Source organism: Paroedura picta, chromosome 11, assembly GCF_049243985.1.
Source record: "Paroedura picta isolate Pp20150507F chromosome 11, Ppicta_v3.0, whole genome shotgun sequence".
NCBI lineage: Eukaryota > Metazoa > Chordata > Lepidosauria > Squamata > Gekkonidae > Paroedura > Paroedura picta.
This window is the reverse complement of record NC_135379.1, coordinates 12217259-12235166: the sequence shown is the minus strand read 5'-3', so window position 1 is coordinate 12235166 and position 17908 is coordinate 12217259.

Below are 17908 nucleotides of genomic sequence, written 5' to 3'. Positions count from 1 at the left end.
GTGAAGTGTGTGTTTCATTTTTACAATAAAATGAGACCCGTTGTATGATTGTAAATATGTCTAGTGGAAATTGCTACTTGGAAAGTGGGCTTGGTGTTGTGGTTGTAACGTTGCCCGTCTTTGGAGGTAGTATGGCCATTATTTCCAGAGAAATGTGTACTGACATGTAGCATGGGGGTACTGGTTTGAGTTCTGAGAGACCCAGAGTTGAATCCCCACTCTAACATGGAAGCTCACTGGATGACGATAGCCTAACCCAGCATTTCTGAACCTTGAGAAACCCCAGAAGTGGCATGATTGTGCGGAATATGGTTTGGAAGCATAGCCCCTCCCCTTCCCACCCCCTCCAGGCCCATTGTCGGCCATTTTGGGAGGGGTGGGGAGGTCGACATGACCAAATATGGTCATATTACCCAATAAACATTGAACAAAGTTTTAAAATATATTTTAAAATTAATTCGCTCCCACCCATTCGGCAAACCCTTCCAGGGCTGTCAAGAAACCCCAGGGTTCAAGAAACCCTGGTTGAAAAAGTATTGTCTAACCTGTACAATGGGATTGTTTTGTAAGGTTAATGGCGAAGCAAATGACTTTGAGTTTCCACTGGGGAGAAGAGGGGTATAAATCTCTAAGTAAACCTTGTCATTTCTCTGATGCAAGCAGCCTGCAACTAAATAGGCTGTGAGGATATATTAACAAGATTTTTATAATTCATTATAACGTATGGCAAATACAGTGGCTGGTTTAGCCAGCCATCTCTTTGGTGCTGGAGGTTGCTTAAATTATTGATTTAACATTTGATGCATTTTAATCTTTCCTTGTAACCTGCCTTGAGTCTCACGACAGGAAGAAGCCCGTTTAAACATTATCTAAATAAATAAATTTAATATTCCTTCTGCTCAGCCTTGCATAGTGAAATGTTAAAATATATCAACTATGAAACGGGTTGATATCTAGCTCCATCAAGCAGTTATGTAAAAATATGTTTCCCTCCTACAGAATAGTTTCCTCGGGAGTAAAATACTGGATATCTGGCTGGAAACAAATACTTAAAAAAAATCAAACACCCTAATTGATTGTAGGCATAATATTATGAGATTAGTAATTTAAATTAGAGAAATTAATTATAGCAGCTACTTCTGAAACAGTTTCCCCCCCCCCTGCAGTTTTTTTCCTTTCCGAAAGCGAACATCATTCCTGACTTTTTGGGTACACTCCATCCGTTGCAGAATGTGCCATAAACTGTGCTGTCCCATGAAGTCATTAACAAAGCAATATTATAAAATAAGTCATTAAACACAGATGAAAACAGTAAGGCAAGTAAGGGGGATGAAATTTGAAGCTGCCGTTTTGATTGTGAAATTGAAAGGCATTGCTGGATCAATGTTTATTCATAGCACAGTTTTATTGAGTAATTAAACTGTCTTTGGTTAAGAACGAGACTTTAATGGAACATTTTAAACGATTTAAGATGGCGATACTATTTATTTATTTGCCATTTTTGGCAAATTTTTGAAGGAGATGGGGTCGACTCTTTTGTATCTGGTTTGAATTAGCTTGCATGTTTTTATTGCATTTTTACCCACCCAAGCCTTCAAAAAAATGGTAGGCATTGCATTCAGTTCCATATACAAGGGTAAAAATGATTTAAATTTCTTTCTGATCCTGTCACTGGGGCCATCCCCCTTCTCAGACCCCTCCCTTAGGAGTATGTTGCACCCCATCCTTTGCTTCCCTGGCAGGTTGACCATGACATTCCTTGAGACAGTCATATCCAGGCTAAGCAGTGGCTTAGCTAGCTTATTTGGCCCCCAGGGCAGGTGTGCAGGGCAGGCAGGTGTGCAGAGCTGTGTGATGTGGGGCCAGGGATGGGGTGGGTGGGGTGGTTGGGGCTTGCTACCACTTGGAAACCACTCATCAGTGCCACAACATCACCCCGCCGGTCTGCCTGCCTGCCTCAGCACAGATACACCCTCCCCCCGGTGGAACAAACCCCAGCCAGAGTGGCCCCCGGGTGAAATGGACATGGCAGAAAGCAGGTTCCAAGCATTCTGGAGGGAGTGCCCTTGCCCTCTGCAAGCCCAGCAGTGGCAGCAGCAGCAGCAGCAGCAACCCAGGACCCTAATGACTGGGTCTCCTCCAGCCACAAGTCTCTGGCTGTGCTTCCAGGGCTGCGGGGGATGCCTGGATGAGTACACCTGGTCTTGCACAGTGTGAGGGCTCAAGCTTAGCTTGTCTGGTGTCGGCCGCCATAGCTGGCTGATCAGGCGGTGGCAGCCTGCCTGCTGTTGCAGCCTTCGTGGCTCCCCTCCTGGTGTGGTTGGCTTGGGCTGATATCCCCTCAGCAGTGGAGTCAAAAAGGATCCTTGTTATGCTTTCCTAAAACTTATAACAGAATTAAAAATGCATTGGGAAATGTATTAAAATAACCTAATCAAAATTATTTGGTATTAAGAAGCAACGAATCGACAGTTTTACGATTAGATTAGTTGCATGATGTTGTCTGAAAGGAAGATAGATCCTTTATCATGGGCCAGTCAAGGGGGGAACTACTGGAGATCAAATACATTTCTAACTTGACAGAAAAGATTTGAGGGGAGACACAGGAGAGTGGACCCAGAAACCTTTAACAGCCACTGGGCCAAAATAATCACATTTAAGAGGCTGGAACATGAGGCTATGCAGATTGTTCCAGATAAGCAGAAATATATTCTGCAGTTGTAGAATAAGATGCTTAGGCATGTAATCTACCTTTATTAGAAAACCATATCCATAAAATATAAACCATCGCTACAGATAGGATGAAAACGACTAATTTGACCACAAAACAGATCTTTACACAGTTCCAATTATCTGAGCAGAACATGGCTTGGAGCGGCCGTATCTGCATAAAGCTTCATATAGAGGGCAAGTGTTGTATGCCACTTTGATTTTAGCTGCGTACGGCAATATATCAAACGTGTGGGGGTAGCGTTGGGATTGAAGTTCTTCCCCTCCCCCAACTCATTCTGCACGATGCTACGCAACATCGTCATCTGATAATAGCAGCTTTCGCCAGCATTTATCCACACATCTGCCACCGCGCAATGCAACATCTGGATCCAGTTTATGAGGCTGGAACTGTGCCATCACGATGCCATAGAATGCCAAATGCTCTTTGCTGGCTCGACAGGTTAGAGGCTGGGAAAACTAATACAAAAGTAATCTAATTATTTAAGTTATATCCTCCTTCTAGTGTCCTTTGCTTGACCTGGCCACTAGTTCTTTGCTCAACCCTCTCTCTGTTTGCTTGTTTAGCCAAATGGCAGAAGCAGGAAGCAGGTCACTATCTGAGTTCCTGAAACAAATGGCTTTGATCACCTTATGTGGATTTGCCCGTTGCTTCTTCCCCAGTGGGAAAACACCAAAAGGAGAGAGTGGAAGGAGTAGCCAAAATACAACTGGTGGAGCAGGGTGTGATGGGAGGGAGGAGAATCAGGAAGGAAGGCAGGCTAAAATTAGTAGCAACTTCCCATATTTACGTTGGAGTGAAACGCCCAGCTTTATACGCTAAATCGGCATTTTCTGGGGATTTAAGCTTTGGGAAAGCACTGAAATGTTACTCAAACACCGCGGAATCCGCTCAAATAGGCTGGCCAGGTATGAAATCAATTGCCAGGTATCAAAGGAGCACGTCTTAGATCAGGGGTAGTCAAACTGCGGCCCTCCAGATGTCCATAGACTACAATTCCCAGGAGCCCCCTGCCAGCGAACGCTGGCAGGGGGCTCCTGGGAATTGTAGTCCATGGACATCTGGAGGGCCGCAGTTTGACTACCCCTGTCTTAGATTGTTAAAAATAGTGACAGCAGTTTACCGGAATGACAATTGCCTTTTCAAAGAAACGTGGGTAGCGCAGTCTGATCTACTTCCAAGGGTTGTCTTGACCCTGGGGACCGTTCATCCTTTCTGTGACACAGACAAGTTTAGAGATGATCTGAATGTTTTCTGACAAGAACAGCTGGCCTTAACCTCAGTTTGGATGGCCATAGGACAACCAGAGAGGCAGGGCCTTGGAAAACCTAGCTAAAATGGCTATGAATGGGCAAGATCAATGCCTATCGACCTTTGAGGAATTATCAAAAGCGTCAGCTAGAGAGGCCAAACAGACGGGACAAGCACTGGGCCATGCTGAGCTACTTGATGTACCCTGAGGCCTCCTGGGTTGGTGGTGATGGAAGTCTTGATATCCTGCATGTAAAGAGAATGAGGCAGTGTAGGGGGGGATGGAGAGGGGGGCCACAGCTGCATCACTGCCCAGTCAGGTCTGCTCTTGCCACTGAATGAGATTTTCGGCCTTTCTCCCACAACTGAGGTGTGTAAAAGGAAAAATCAGAAAGGCAGTTCTAACTGTTCACTCTGGGATCCGGACGGATGGGAAACCTCTGCTGGAAGGCTGATTGACAACTCATTTAGGTCTTGCATTTTACAGCCCATGTGTGATTTTGGTTTATCTGGTTGCGTTGGAAAGTACTGAGACTAGCTATGAGCCAAGACTGGGCACATGGGCTCAGTGGGTTGTAAACCTGCTAGTAGAAAGCACTAAAAGATTTTCTGCAGGAGCAGTCCAGATGTTTGAAAAAAGCACCAGCACTTTAAAATCCGGCTTTTGATATATAAATCTGGCTTACAGAGAGGGTACAAAAGAATCCCACTGGAACAGTCCATCTCACCCAATGTCTTCTTTCCCAAAATAGCTAGCCAGACATTTCAGAAAGCATACAAATTGGGGCAAGGAAGACAGGCTTCTACCAGTTGTTTCCCTCCAACAGTTTGTCCGGAGATGTACTGCCTCTGAACATGGAGTTTCCATTGATACTTTCAAAATAATGTATTGGGATCTAAGAGACTCAGATTCAAATACCCCCTTTTGGGCACATTAGTCTTGAGGACTGGATCAAAGAGTTTGCAATTTTACAAAAGTAGGAGAAAACTATTAAAAGTGTGAATAAAGTTATAAGCGGGCAACAATAAGGATGATCCATGACCACTGAAATGCCTCATCTCTTCAAGGCTGGAAAGCAATGAAATAAACGACGTATTGATAGTTCTCCATGAGAATATCTTTTTAGACAATTGTTGTTAAGGTAGATTCAAATGGGTAGCCGTGTTGGTCTGAAGTAGCACAATAAAATCAAAGACCAGTAGCACCTTTAAGACCAACAAAGATTTATTCAGGGTGTGAACTTTCGAGTGCTGAGGAAGAGTGCTTGCACTCGAAAGCTCAGGCCCTGAATAAATCTTTTTAGTCTTAAAGGTACTACTCGTCTATGATTTTATGTTGTTAAGGTAGGCCTTTTCAGCCAAAACAGAGTGGAGATCACATCTTCCCGGAAATAGAGTATGTTAAGACCACCATAAAAAGTAAAAGACCTTTCCTGAACAAAAGAAATTACTCTTATTCTTAAGAATCAGTTTTTGTATCCAGTTGCTTAGACCAAAAGAAAGGTTGCTATTGAAGACCCAAGGAAATAATGGCTGCATCTGGTTATTGGCTGAACACAATGAGAATTAAGATAAAGAAGTAAAGGTAAAGGTAAAGATAAAGAAGTAGGTCTGTTCTTTTTCTTTGCCCTCATAAAGCAGCTCCAAACATCACAGCGGCGTTTGGACTCATAAATACTATACAAAGGAAACTTGAACCTTCATCTTCCGTAGGGCAAGTTAAAATGTCATTCATGGTATTGCATTTTTTTAAAAAAATGATCGGTTATTGCAAATGTATTAACTTTCATTTTTAAATAAAGGCTTAGTTCTTGTGCAGTCTAAAGAATTTGCACACAGAATGTTTGCTTTACACTGAACTTCAGTTCTGACCTCATATCACACTTTCAAAAGAAGAAATTATATATCTGATAAGTAGAGTTTATATCGCATTACACTTCAATGCAATCTCAGAAAAGGTGTTCTTCAAATAAATTTCTGTAAACGTGTGACCTATGAAACAATTCAAATGTATGCGCTTCAACAAAATGTCCGTCAGACTGTAGAGATGGGGAGGGATGAGTCACATCAGTTGTTGTCCGCCTTTGTGTTGTTAGCAGTCAGACTCCCTCCTTTCACAGAGGGGCTGTTCATAGCTGGAATAATCATGCCCTTCTTGCACAATCCCACCAAAATGATAAGTGCAGAACACTGCCTGGTCTGAATTGAAACGAAAATGGATGCCAGTCAGGAAGTAGTTTAAAAATATGAGCCAAAGGGGCTGTCTACTGCTCCCTCCATACCCCGGAGATATGCATAATTTAGGACAATGGGTCTCCCAAAAACTGTTCACTCACCCTTGAATCAATCCCCAGCATACTTCCCCTGCACCCATTTACCCTATTTAAGCAGCAAGTTAATCAATGCTTAATTCTATTCATTAGCCCCTCCTGCCCAGTAATTGCAGGATCATCAAACTTCTCCCACAGCACTGTCCACCTCCATAAAGCCCATTATGTTATTCTGTTTTGGGTTTCGTGTCACCCACCTGAGAGCATGTTTCGCCCTATAGCTGGAACACCCTGTTTCCTGGCATCCTCCATAAATTTCCCCACTCTTCTTTTAAAGCCTACCAGGTTGACAGCCATCACCATGGTTCCTGATGACAATCAGCACAGTCAGGTGACTGGAGAGTTGGACTTGGTGCTGAGAGATGTGGGCTAATTCCTTGCTGCCACCATCAATTATTTGGCTGTTCTTGGGCAAGTCATCAAAGGGAAACGGATGACTTGCCCAAGAACAGCCACTTTTCTACTGGTGAAACCAGACAGACAGTACCATGCAGAGGATGCATTGTGAGGACGACTACAATAAAGATGGCAAAGCACAGTTTAAATCAAGGTAGTACAGGATTAATGGGAAGTGGCAGTTGAAAATTGGGTATAGCATTTCTAATGGCAACACTGCTTACAACTCTGTTAGCAGTGGGATACCATTATTCCATTATGCCATTATTCTGCTGGGCTACCAATATTTCAAGTTTTAGAAGAAGAAGAGTTGGTTCTTATATGCCGCTTTTCTGTACCTGAAGGAGTCTCAAAGCGGCTTACATTCGCCCTCCCTTTCCTCTCCCCACAACAGACACCCTGTGAGGGAGGAAAGGCTGAGAGAGCCCTGATATTACTGAAGAAGAAGAAGAGCTGGTTCTTATATGCCGCTTTTCTCTACCCAAAGTGGCTTACAGTTGCCTTCCCTTTCCTCTCCCCACAACAGACACCCTGGGAGGTAGGTGAGGCTGAGAGAGCCCTGAAATTACTGCTCGGTCAGAACGGCTTTATCAGTGCTGTAGCAAGCCCAAGGTCACCCAGCTGGCTGCATGCGGGGAATCAAACTTGGCTTGCTAGATTAGAAGTCGGCACTCCCAACCACTACACCAGGTTATAGAACGAGAACTGAGAATGAAAGCCTGAATTGTCCAAGAACCATGACTGAGCTAGGTGCTCGTGGGCCCTAATGCAGGGTTTGAAGTTGCAGAGTGGATCAAAACTGCCAAATGCTCTTGAAAAATGTCATGGTTCTATCAACGAAACAGCAGTTTAAGGATTTAATCAAGTAAAGATTATGGGGATGAGGCAATGCTATAATGTCAGAAAATGACAGGCAAGTGGTCATGGGGTTCTGCAATAACAAGAATAAAGTCATGGCACCTTAGTACCATGCAGCTGGCTCCCACATGCCTGTTCATGGCTCATTGATTGTACATCCAGTGTCGACTTCCATGTGTGAATTGACCATTACAGGTTAATCATAATAGACTGAACATTAATATCAACTGATGTACAACTCAGGCATTTGCCTCGGAGACTTAAAAAATAATTCTGGCATGAACTTTTGTGAGCAAGATGCATCATGCAAACCTAGGTGGAAAGTACATCTGCTTTCGTTCTCTCTCACGCATACATGCACACTTGGGTTGTTTAGCACTGGATGGTAATCAGGTTGAACAAGAGGGATGAGCTGAGCATGAATGCAGCACGCACCCATATGCCCGCGCAACCATAGGTGCAAATGCAAAAAGGAGGCCAAAAATCATCCCAACCCAGTTCCAGTAAATCTCCCCTACCTCCTCGGGCCCCTCCATAAGCATGACACGAAAACAGCCGGATAGCCGTGACGGGAGTTCGCCAATGGGTAAAATGACTGCAGATGACTCTGCATTACTGTTATTGATCAGCCCTTGAAAGGTAGAGGCGGCGTCTTGCTTTGGATCGTCAGCTCAGCTGCTTTTATCTCGGAAGACGCCAGAAGGTCTTGCCCCTAGGAGCTCCGGCTCCCGACAGCTGTCTGATGGCTTGAAAAGAAAAGAAATTGACAAGGCAATTGGCGGAGGCTGAGCTCATACGGCCATGATGCCGGGCTGCCTCGTAGTCTTTATCCCAGGGTTCTCATCCAGAGATAACTCGCAGCCACGGCGGGGATGGCATGCTGAGATATTTCGCACACAGCCCCTGCTGGTTCTCTTGGGTCATTTCCCATCATTCGATCACACGCTTTGGTCTGCGTCTCTGGAATGTTTCTGCACGGCTTTCCCAATACGAACAGCTCAAAGCGGTTTCCAGCAATACCCTGTCTGTCACCTATTCATCTCACCCTTTCTCCAAAAAGCTCAAGGCAGCATCAGTGATTCTCCCTCCCAGTGTGGTCCTCACAACAACCCTGTGTGGAAGTTCAGGCTCGCTCAAGCTTCATGGGGCTGTGTGTGTGTGTGTGTGTGGGGGGTGTGGAACCCAAGTCCCCCAGTTTCTAGTCCTGCATACTAACCTGTCCCCACACACCGGCTCTTCCCAATGTATTCACCTATCGGCCTAGTAGGAATGCAATGGATGATGGACCCCAGGTGGCTTTCAAAGCTAGTCACCTCTGTGCTTACAAATAAAAGGTAAAGGTAAAGGTATCCCGAGTCATGTCTGACCCTTGGGGTGATGCCCTCTGGCGTTTTCTTGGCAGACTCAATACGGGGTGGTTTGCCAGTGCCTTCCCCAGTCATTACCGTTTACCCCCCAGCAAGCTGGGTACTCATTTTACGGACCTCGGAAGGATGGAAGGCTGAGTCAACCTTGAGCCGGCTGCTGGGATCGAACTCCCAGCCTCATGGTCAGAGCTTCAGACGGCATGTCAGCTGCCTTACCACCCTGCGCCACAAGAGGCCTTGTGCTTACAAATACATGTGGGCAAATACACATTTACTATAACACGCCCAAAATGGCTGTGATCAGGGATTTGTTCTCTTGTGCAATCTCTGCCTCTGAGGATATGGGCCTTTATGTGCCACGGTGGAAGAGTGTCTGCTTGGCATGCAAGGTTCACTTTCAGGGACCTCCTTTTGAAAAGGATCATATAGGAGGAGATCAGGGCCCTGACGGAGCTTAAACAGTTCCTCAGGGCCTGCAAAAAGGAGCTCTTCCGCCAGGTTGACACCGGGCATAACCCCAGCCCTTTTAAAGGGGAGATGCTGGGGGGATTGAACCTAGGACCTTCTGCATGCCAAACAGATGCCCCTCCTTCACCATCTGAGCAGTGTCTCAGTTGTGCCATTTGAAACTCCATGGCAGTCGTAACGCAAGTTAATGATTGTTCTGAAATTAACAATAGCGTAGAAAAGAACCGAGAAATGAGAACAATCAAATCATCAGCGAGAGAACCCACACGTACTGTAAAAGGGTCTTTCCCCTTTGAGCCATATTAAGCCTGTGTCATTTGTCTCAGAAAAGACTCCATCGAATCCACACGTACACACGCTCCATTGCAATGCAGGGAGGGAGCCCCCTCCAGGGCTATTTGATGGCGATTTGTTTATTCCTCCTCGAGATATCTGTTGGGTTGTAGTGCTGCCGCCCCTTGGATTGGTTGGGTTGGTTGGGGTGTTGGGTTTTTAGATGGGTTTTATTGTATTAGGGATTTTAAGGAGGTTTTTACCGATTGTGACCTGCCACGAGCCTCATGGGAGTGGCGGGATATAAATCAAACAAACAAACAAATAAATAATGTTGCCTGGCTCTCCAAACAGAGTGGGGCAGCTTGGTGGCTGCATTTTATCTCATCCTATTTCTCCCCTTCCCCTGCTGAGCTGTGCTGTAGGTTTACTAGTTTGCTGAGAAAGGAAAGGAAACACAAGGGGACAGGGTCACAGGGCTTCAGGGACTATACGCATAATCATTGTTGCATCACTGTTGCATTTATGCGTTTATGCTTTTGTGCAGGCACTCAGGGAGGCAAAGGGGAGGAGCCACAGTGGTGACATCACTGAGCGACGTGGGAATGGGCGTATGCAGTTGCCATTCCGGCCCATTCCTGCATCACGGGTGGGGGGGGCATGTTTTAATTCCTCCATATTGCATTTAATTAGCTTTTAAAATACGCAGAGTGCCTGTTTCCTCAGTAATCCTTGCTTTAACCCCAAACTGTAGAGAGAAGAAGAGCTGGGTTTCTGTACCCCACTTTTTACTACCTGAAGGAGACTCAAATCAGCCTGCAATTGTCTTCCCTTCTTCTCCCCACAACAGACACCCTGTGAGGTAGGTGAGGCTGAGAGAGCTCTTAGAGAACTGTGACTAGCCCAAGGTTAACCAGTTGGCTACATGTGGAGGAGAAATGAGGAATTGAACCCGGTTCCCCAGATTGGATGCCACCTCTCTTAATCACTACACCAGTCTGGTACTATATTAAATAATTTAAACTACGTTTGAGTTTTACTGAGACTTAATAGGGATATAAGTGTTCATGCATATTCGGGGAGACTATTTTTGCTCTACCTAAGTTCTTTGGCAAATTTTCATTTTTTTTTCTTTTTTGCCATTTATATACCAGTTTCACACAACTCATGAAAAAGCTGGTGTCAGTTTTAACAGGAAGATATCAAATATTGTAAATAATATGGATGGAAAGGGAAGAACCACCTGATCCATCTCAAGTGTGGAAAAGCCATAAAAGAAATGTGAACTTTCAAACTTAGCCAGAGTTATACATTTCTGTAATATATATATATATATTTGGCAGTGACATTGTTCGCCTGTTTTATGGATTATCATTTTATGAGGTGGCATTCCCATTTTATTGTTTTGTGGCATTTTCTATGAAACATTTTCATTGTTAGCTGCTTCAGGATCCTTGGCTGAGAGGAAGCTTTTGTGTTGGAGACCTAAAATGCCCATTTCAGTATTGCAGATGTGGGACCCAGGCTGAGAGAGAAAGAAGCCAGCCACGGGTTCATGGCTGAGGGGAGATTTGAACCAGAGACTTCTGGTTCCTAGTCATCCTACTCTGCATTTGATTATGGAATCCAAGCAATACAGACTAGACACGCACATGGACCATTTCCTCTTTTGCTGCTTGAAAACTTTTGGGCCAGTTTGCAGTGTACTCCTGAATCCCATTCCCGGAATCCGGATCTCTTGATTCCACAGAGCGGCCACAGAGAATCTCAATTTGGAGGGGGGCTGTGGAGCTGGAGTTTTTATTATTATTTTTAAAAATGTCTAATTTCCACAATTAAAAATTGCCCCCTAAACCTGCTGGATAATGGGGAGAAGAGATGAGCACAGTCCAACCACGTATCTTTTATTACGCATGAGTTTAAAGTTGCCTCAAAGAGCCACTTTTAATAGGGGATAAGGCACAGAAGAAAGAGCTACCCCACCCTTCTCCATTGTGTTGGGCTTGAGTTGTATCAGCCTCTCCCATGTCTGTTTTGAAGAAGAAGAGTTGGTTCTGATATGCCGCTTTTCTCTACCCAAGTCTCAAAACGGCTGACATTCGCCTTCCCTTTCCTCTCCCCACAACAGACACCCTGAGAGGTGGGTGAGACTGAGAGAGCCCTGATATCCCTGCTTGGTCAGAACAGCTTTATCAGTCCTGTGGCGAGCCCAAGGTCACCCAGTTGGCTGCATGTGGGAGAGCGCGGAATCAAACTTGGCTTGCCAGATTAGAAGTCCCCACTCCTAACCACTACACCAAGCTTTCTTCAGTGTGCCAGATGTCGTTCAGTCATCCCTCTTACTGCAGTTGGGTACATCTAAAATCCCGCCTGCTGCTGCAGCCAGAAGAAAGGCATGGCTGAGTGGAACATTCATGCAAAGGTCAAGCGTGACCCCTGATGTCTAATCTTAAAGCCATGGGCAGAGTCTCTGGAAATCCCGCTTATAGCCTTCCTGAATCCACATCCCTGCTAAGCATCCCGTCTCAGGCAATTGTGAATGACGTTGAGTGCTTTCTGCAGGAGTTCCTGAGTGACTGTTATTGATGTGATCCATTTTACAGGTTTGACCTGCTGTTGATGCCTGTTGGGACAGCCACAGTGCTGTCATTACCATGCACTGCCTTCCTTGATGTATATTAGCACTAATGCATAATGAATGCATGGATAAAACAGCTAATTCTCATGACGCCCGCGAGTGAGAAATGGTAGAGTCAAAGAGCTCTTCCTCTGGTGTAGAGCACCTTCTCTCCCATTTATCAAACAGACTTTTAGGATCTTTAACTCTCTGGTGATACAGAAGCGAGATGCGATCTCGTTCAAGCCTGCTTTTGTATTTTCCTGGGCTATAATATCCCTGGAAATTCTATATTGTCTGTATTTTCAGCTTGAAAAATGATTTTCTGCTTTCTAGCTTGCTTTAACAGAATTCACACCTGATGCACCCTGAAGGCATTCTTAGCATCCCCTGTAAATGCCCTAAATTAGCCCACTCCTTGTCCATAGAATACTTTATACCTTAATCTCAACCTGGTATATAATACCTGAAAGCAAATGCAAACCATGATGAATTTTACTGCCCAGGTCCCTCCCCCTGTAATCAAATAGCTGCATACTTTGATGACTTATAGGTCTCAGATTCCTTCATTGGAAGGCTCTAGCAAAGCCCTTTACAATAACCCACCAAGCCAGAGGTTTATTGTTCCTGTTGCCGTCAAGTCACAGCTGATTTATGGTGACCCTGTGTGATTTTAAAGGCAAGCAACATTCAGAGGTGGTTTGCCTATGAACCAAAAAAAGTTAATGCCAAGGGGAATAGCCTAATGGGGTTGCCTCAGATATCCCTGGACTTTTGTTTGTTATTTCTCCTTTTTGTTCTGGATTGTCATTGCCCACTCCTTTGTCTCAACCTGTTATTCCTTGGTGGCCACCCATCCAGATATGAGCATAGGCTCACCCGGCTTAGCTTCTGAGATTTGTTGAGATCAGGCTAACCTGGGCTATCCATGTCAGGCAAACTACGGTTTAAAGTCCCAATAGAGCCGTCAATTCCTTGTATATCAGATGTGATTCAGAATGGAATTCCACAGGCATATAAAGTCAAATCAAATGTTCATTTATTCTTCTAGTAGTCAATTCTCATTTGAACACAACTAGGACAGGTTCCCGGGTTAACTCAGTTCCCCATTTCCCCTGTCTTCTTCAGTGATGGTGAGATTTGTGGACTCCAGAATTTGATGAGCTGAAAGCCAAGGTGATAACCATGACTTGCAAACAGAGTCCCATTTTGAATCATATCCGAACTACGGTTTACACCAGCCTTTCCCAACTTCTGTACTGTTGAGAAACCCCTGAGACATTCTTCATGCTTTGAGAACCCCCAGACGTGGTGTGAGAGTACAGAATACGGTTGGGAAAGCATAGCTGTGTACACACCCACTTGGGGGCCCTCCACTTCCCACCTCCAACAGGCCCATCACTGGCCATGGGTGTGTGTGTGTGTCAACATGACCATATATGGTCATAACACCCAATACATGTTTAAGAAATGTTAAAAATATATTAAAAATTAATTAACTCCTGCCCATTTGGGAAACTCTTCCAGGGCCATCAAGAAATCCCAGGGTTTCACAAAACCCTGGTTGACCCAGTTCTGCATAACTGTATGATCCTTTGAGAAATACAGTGAGATCACCACCACGGAGACGCATAGACCTACCCACCCTTTTCCCATGTAGGGATGCTTAGACAGAGATGTGAACATTTGGGGGAAGGATTTAGTGTGTCGTCACTGCATGATGGGCAACAGTTCTGCATGCTGCTTTCCCAGACACGGAGAGGAAGCTGCACCTGTTGAGTTCTTTTTGCCTCCTGCTGCTGCAGCTCTTAACGGGCAGAGGGGCCCAGGCACAGCCTTATTAGCAGAGGTTCGTTGCCAGCTCTCTCCCTTAGTAGACCGGGCTTCATTTGGATCCACTTAGCCTTGTGCTGTTCCCTCTAATGCCCGGTGACAAGTTTCATTATGGAATGCACTGTCAGTTGGCACTTCTGCCAGAGAACAGAATGAGGTCTGAGCCCTCACAAAAGCAGGGTGGTAATGTATGCGGGGCCCGTGCCAAAGCGGAGGCTATCTGTTGTAGAAATGGCTTTGATATCTTATAAGCCGAGGGAGCTGCCAAAAATCCCATAACAATGAAATATCATTTCAAAGATGTTGGGCTCTCTCTCTCCCTCTCCCCCCCCCCATTCCCCAAAGCCTTGTAAGTACAAGGAGACTTTAATGAGGAACTGAAGATCATTATGTATGCAGGTGCCAAATGACAATGACAAGGATTTCAAATCAATCTCGCCCATTATGCACTCACCTGCCAGCAATGAGTGGTTCGCTTCCCCCTTTTTTTCATTTCGAGCTGCCAAATGTCACGGGGGTCTGACCTGTTAGCATGGCATTTTTTTGGGGGGGGGGGGCAGTTCCTAATCAACCTTTCACAGAAATTATGACCTCTTTTGTTTCCTTGCTGACTGAGCCACTTTAGCTGTCACACGCTCACTGCAAAGGGTCTGCTACTCTCCCTTTAAGCACATGAGTGTTTCTCTCATTAACATCAAAGGGGAGTTGCTGTTAACGCACAGCCTAAAGCGAGAGAGGCATCCAGTGTGCTTCAGGACAGTGGCTTACCAACTGGCCTTTGGGGAACCTGAGAAGATCAGCAATGGTGGTGTAGTGGTTAAGACCAGCAGCTTCTAACCTGGTGAGCCAGGTTTGATTCCCCACTCCCCCACATGCAGCCAGCTGGGTGACCTTGGGCTCGCCACAGCACTGATAAAGCTGTTCTGACTGAGCAGTGATATCAGGGCTCTCTTAGCCTCACCCACCTCACAGGGTGTCTGTTGTGGGGAGAGGAAATAGAAGACGTGCGGGTGCTGGCTGGTGTGCCACGGCCAGTGCTGCCCCTTCAGTGATGGCTGAAGCAGCCAAAGCGCAATGGAGTGCACAACCCTAATTTCTTCTTCTTCTTCTTCTTCTTCTTCTTCTTCTTCTTCTTCTTCTTCTTCTTCTTCTTCTTCTTCTTCTTCTTCTTCTTCCTCTTCCTCTTCCTCTTCCTCTTCCTCTTTGTTACAATAATCTCTGGTGCAGGTTTACCAGTGAACATTTGCAGAAATGTAAACATTTCTGTTGAATAAGATGATGTATATTCTTGAAAATGAGCCTTGGACCATGGCCTGTGCTCGTTCTCACCTGGTGAAGCTGTTCCAATAACAGTTGTACCTTTGAAAGGGCACTAAATGGTCTGGGAGTTCTGGAGCAACCAACGAGTTTGATTTGAATCTTTCAACTCCTCTCCTGCAAAATTGAATGCAAATGCTTGCAATGGGCATCTGCCACATGTGGTGCCTTTTCCCCCCTTTATTGGTATCCACCAAGAAGACCATGGGGGGCAAGGCTGGCTTTAGCTTTTCTGCTCCCTCGAATGCCTGTGTCACGTAGCAAGGTCCCAGATAGCCCCTCTGCAGCCTCACATGAACATATGAAGCTGCCTTATACTGAACCAGCCCCTGGATCCATCAAGTTCCGTATTGTCTGCTCAGACTGGTAGAAGCTCCCCACACTCTCAGCCAGGTCTTTCACATGACTTATTCTTTTAAACTGGATTTGCCAGAGACTGAACTTGGGGTCTTCTGCAGACCAAGCAGATGCTCTATGACTGAAACCCTCCACTGAGCCCCTTTTGGACTCAGACATCACTAACATGGGAATGCTTCCTCTTCTTATATTACTGGCCTCTGTTTATTTGGCATCCAAGCAAATACTCGGCCTTCAGTGGAGCAGCAAAGGAGAATTGAGCGCAGGCGGCTATTTCCTTTGCCAATCCTTGTTCTTCCAGTTTCGACTGGTCTTCTTCTGCCTGCAGTATACCTAGCCTCACATGGGCAATGAAAATATGTCATAGATGTGAGCAGGGTAACCAGTGCTCCAGATTGTGATTAGCACTGCATTTAAAATCATCAGGCTACCAAAGGGAGGTTGGAGGCAGCAGCCAAGCACCCTCCCATCATGCCTGGACCAAATCCAGCGGAGAGTCCTTCCCACTGTGCTTTAATCCAGCTCAGCTGATAATTGCCTTTTCAAGAAACATTTTGTGTTGAACATCAGCTGTAATTTTTATTAGGTTTTGATGCCTGTGAGCTGCTGAAAACGTGCCAGAAAAATATATCTGAGAATTATGAAGTTACTCTTGGACTGCGGTCTAGAATGATTAAAAAGCTGACATAGATGTTCGAGGATGTATCCTCCATATGTACACCGTCCATGTCTGTACACCGAGTGATATATCTCAGTGGTCTCTCGGACTCCCATGGATCAGCTCAGAGGTTATCTTTCTGAACCAAGCCATACTGTTATATTTCAGTCCTCAGGCAATCTGTGTAGTAAGGGAAGGACTAGATGCACCCAACAAAATGGGACATCGCCATGTACAGAGAGGCAGGCTAAATCGATGTAAGGTTTCTTGTGATTTCTCCTTGTAAAACTGATTCATATGTATGATGGTGATGTGGAAGCCATTTGCTTGTGGTTTCTTCCCATGCTACTCTAGAAATGTGTAAAAAACCATAAGGGGTGGCCAGTGACACAGTTTCCTCTTGCACAACCAGTAGGGACACCAAAAGTCTCTCTTTCATGTGCATTTTTTTGGAGAGATATGGAAATAAAATTTTCTATCTTGGCTATTGGTCAGTGTTTGTTGGCTCTTAATGGTAGCCTGGGTTTGGTACTAAGGTATTTCAAGCTCAGAAGTTCTTCTTCTTCTTCTTCTTCTTCTTCTTCTCCTTCTCCTTCTTCTCCTTCTACTTCCTCTTGTTTCATGACTCATAGGCAGATCAGCCCTACATATCTATTTTTCCCTAGAGACTTCACAGATATTCCCTGCAACCTCTAGTTATTTCTTTTCAAAGGCATTACTGCTATCCAGAGTAAACACTTTCTCGAATTCTAGGCATGTAACCGCACTGCATCTTGGCCATAGATCAAGTCTGGATGTTTTGTTATCTCCTCCGCTGGAGAGACCGGCCAATCATTCCCTTGTTGTTTTGGCGGAGCCTGTCACACCTGCATCTCTGCCAGAGTCACACCATTGTTCTTAGCCTCAGAGGGCAGTAAATCCTTTAGATTTTTTGCGGTCAAGCCATTGGGAGGCAGGAATGCTTGATCTACCCCTTACTAGTCAAGATTTCTAATAGTTCCCAAATAGCTATTATTAATTGGTTGGTTTTAAGAGTGGAGGATAAAAAGAGAAAACAGATGACATGCGAAGAGCCAAAAGATGCCGACGTTATTCGGAAAGAAGAGGAGCATTAATAAAACTCAGGACTGATTCCCCTGATAAAACAAAGCACCATATGTCTTTGTCCCTGCGTACAGTGAATGTGTGCATGTTAAATCAGTTGTGGGAATCTTTATTGAAGAGAGGCATGTGTGCCTAATATGCTCCATGAATATTCACATAAAACGCTTGAGATGCAGACTGGTAATTAGTGCTCGTGGTGGCCGGTTCATCACTATGGTTTAAACAACGGCGGTTCATTCTAGAGCCCAACATGACTGCACAACTCTGTACTGATAAAGCCCATGAAATACTTTCTGATCCACGTTCCTTGCAGGGTTGTTATTATTATTATTATTATTATTTTATTTA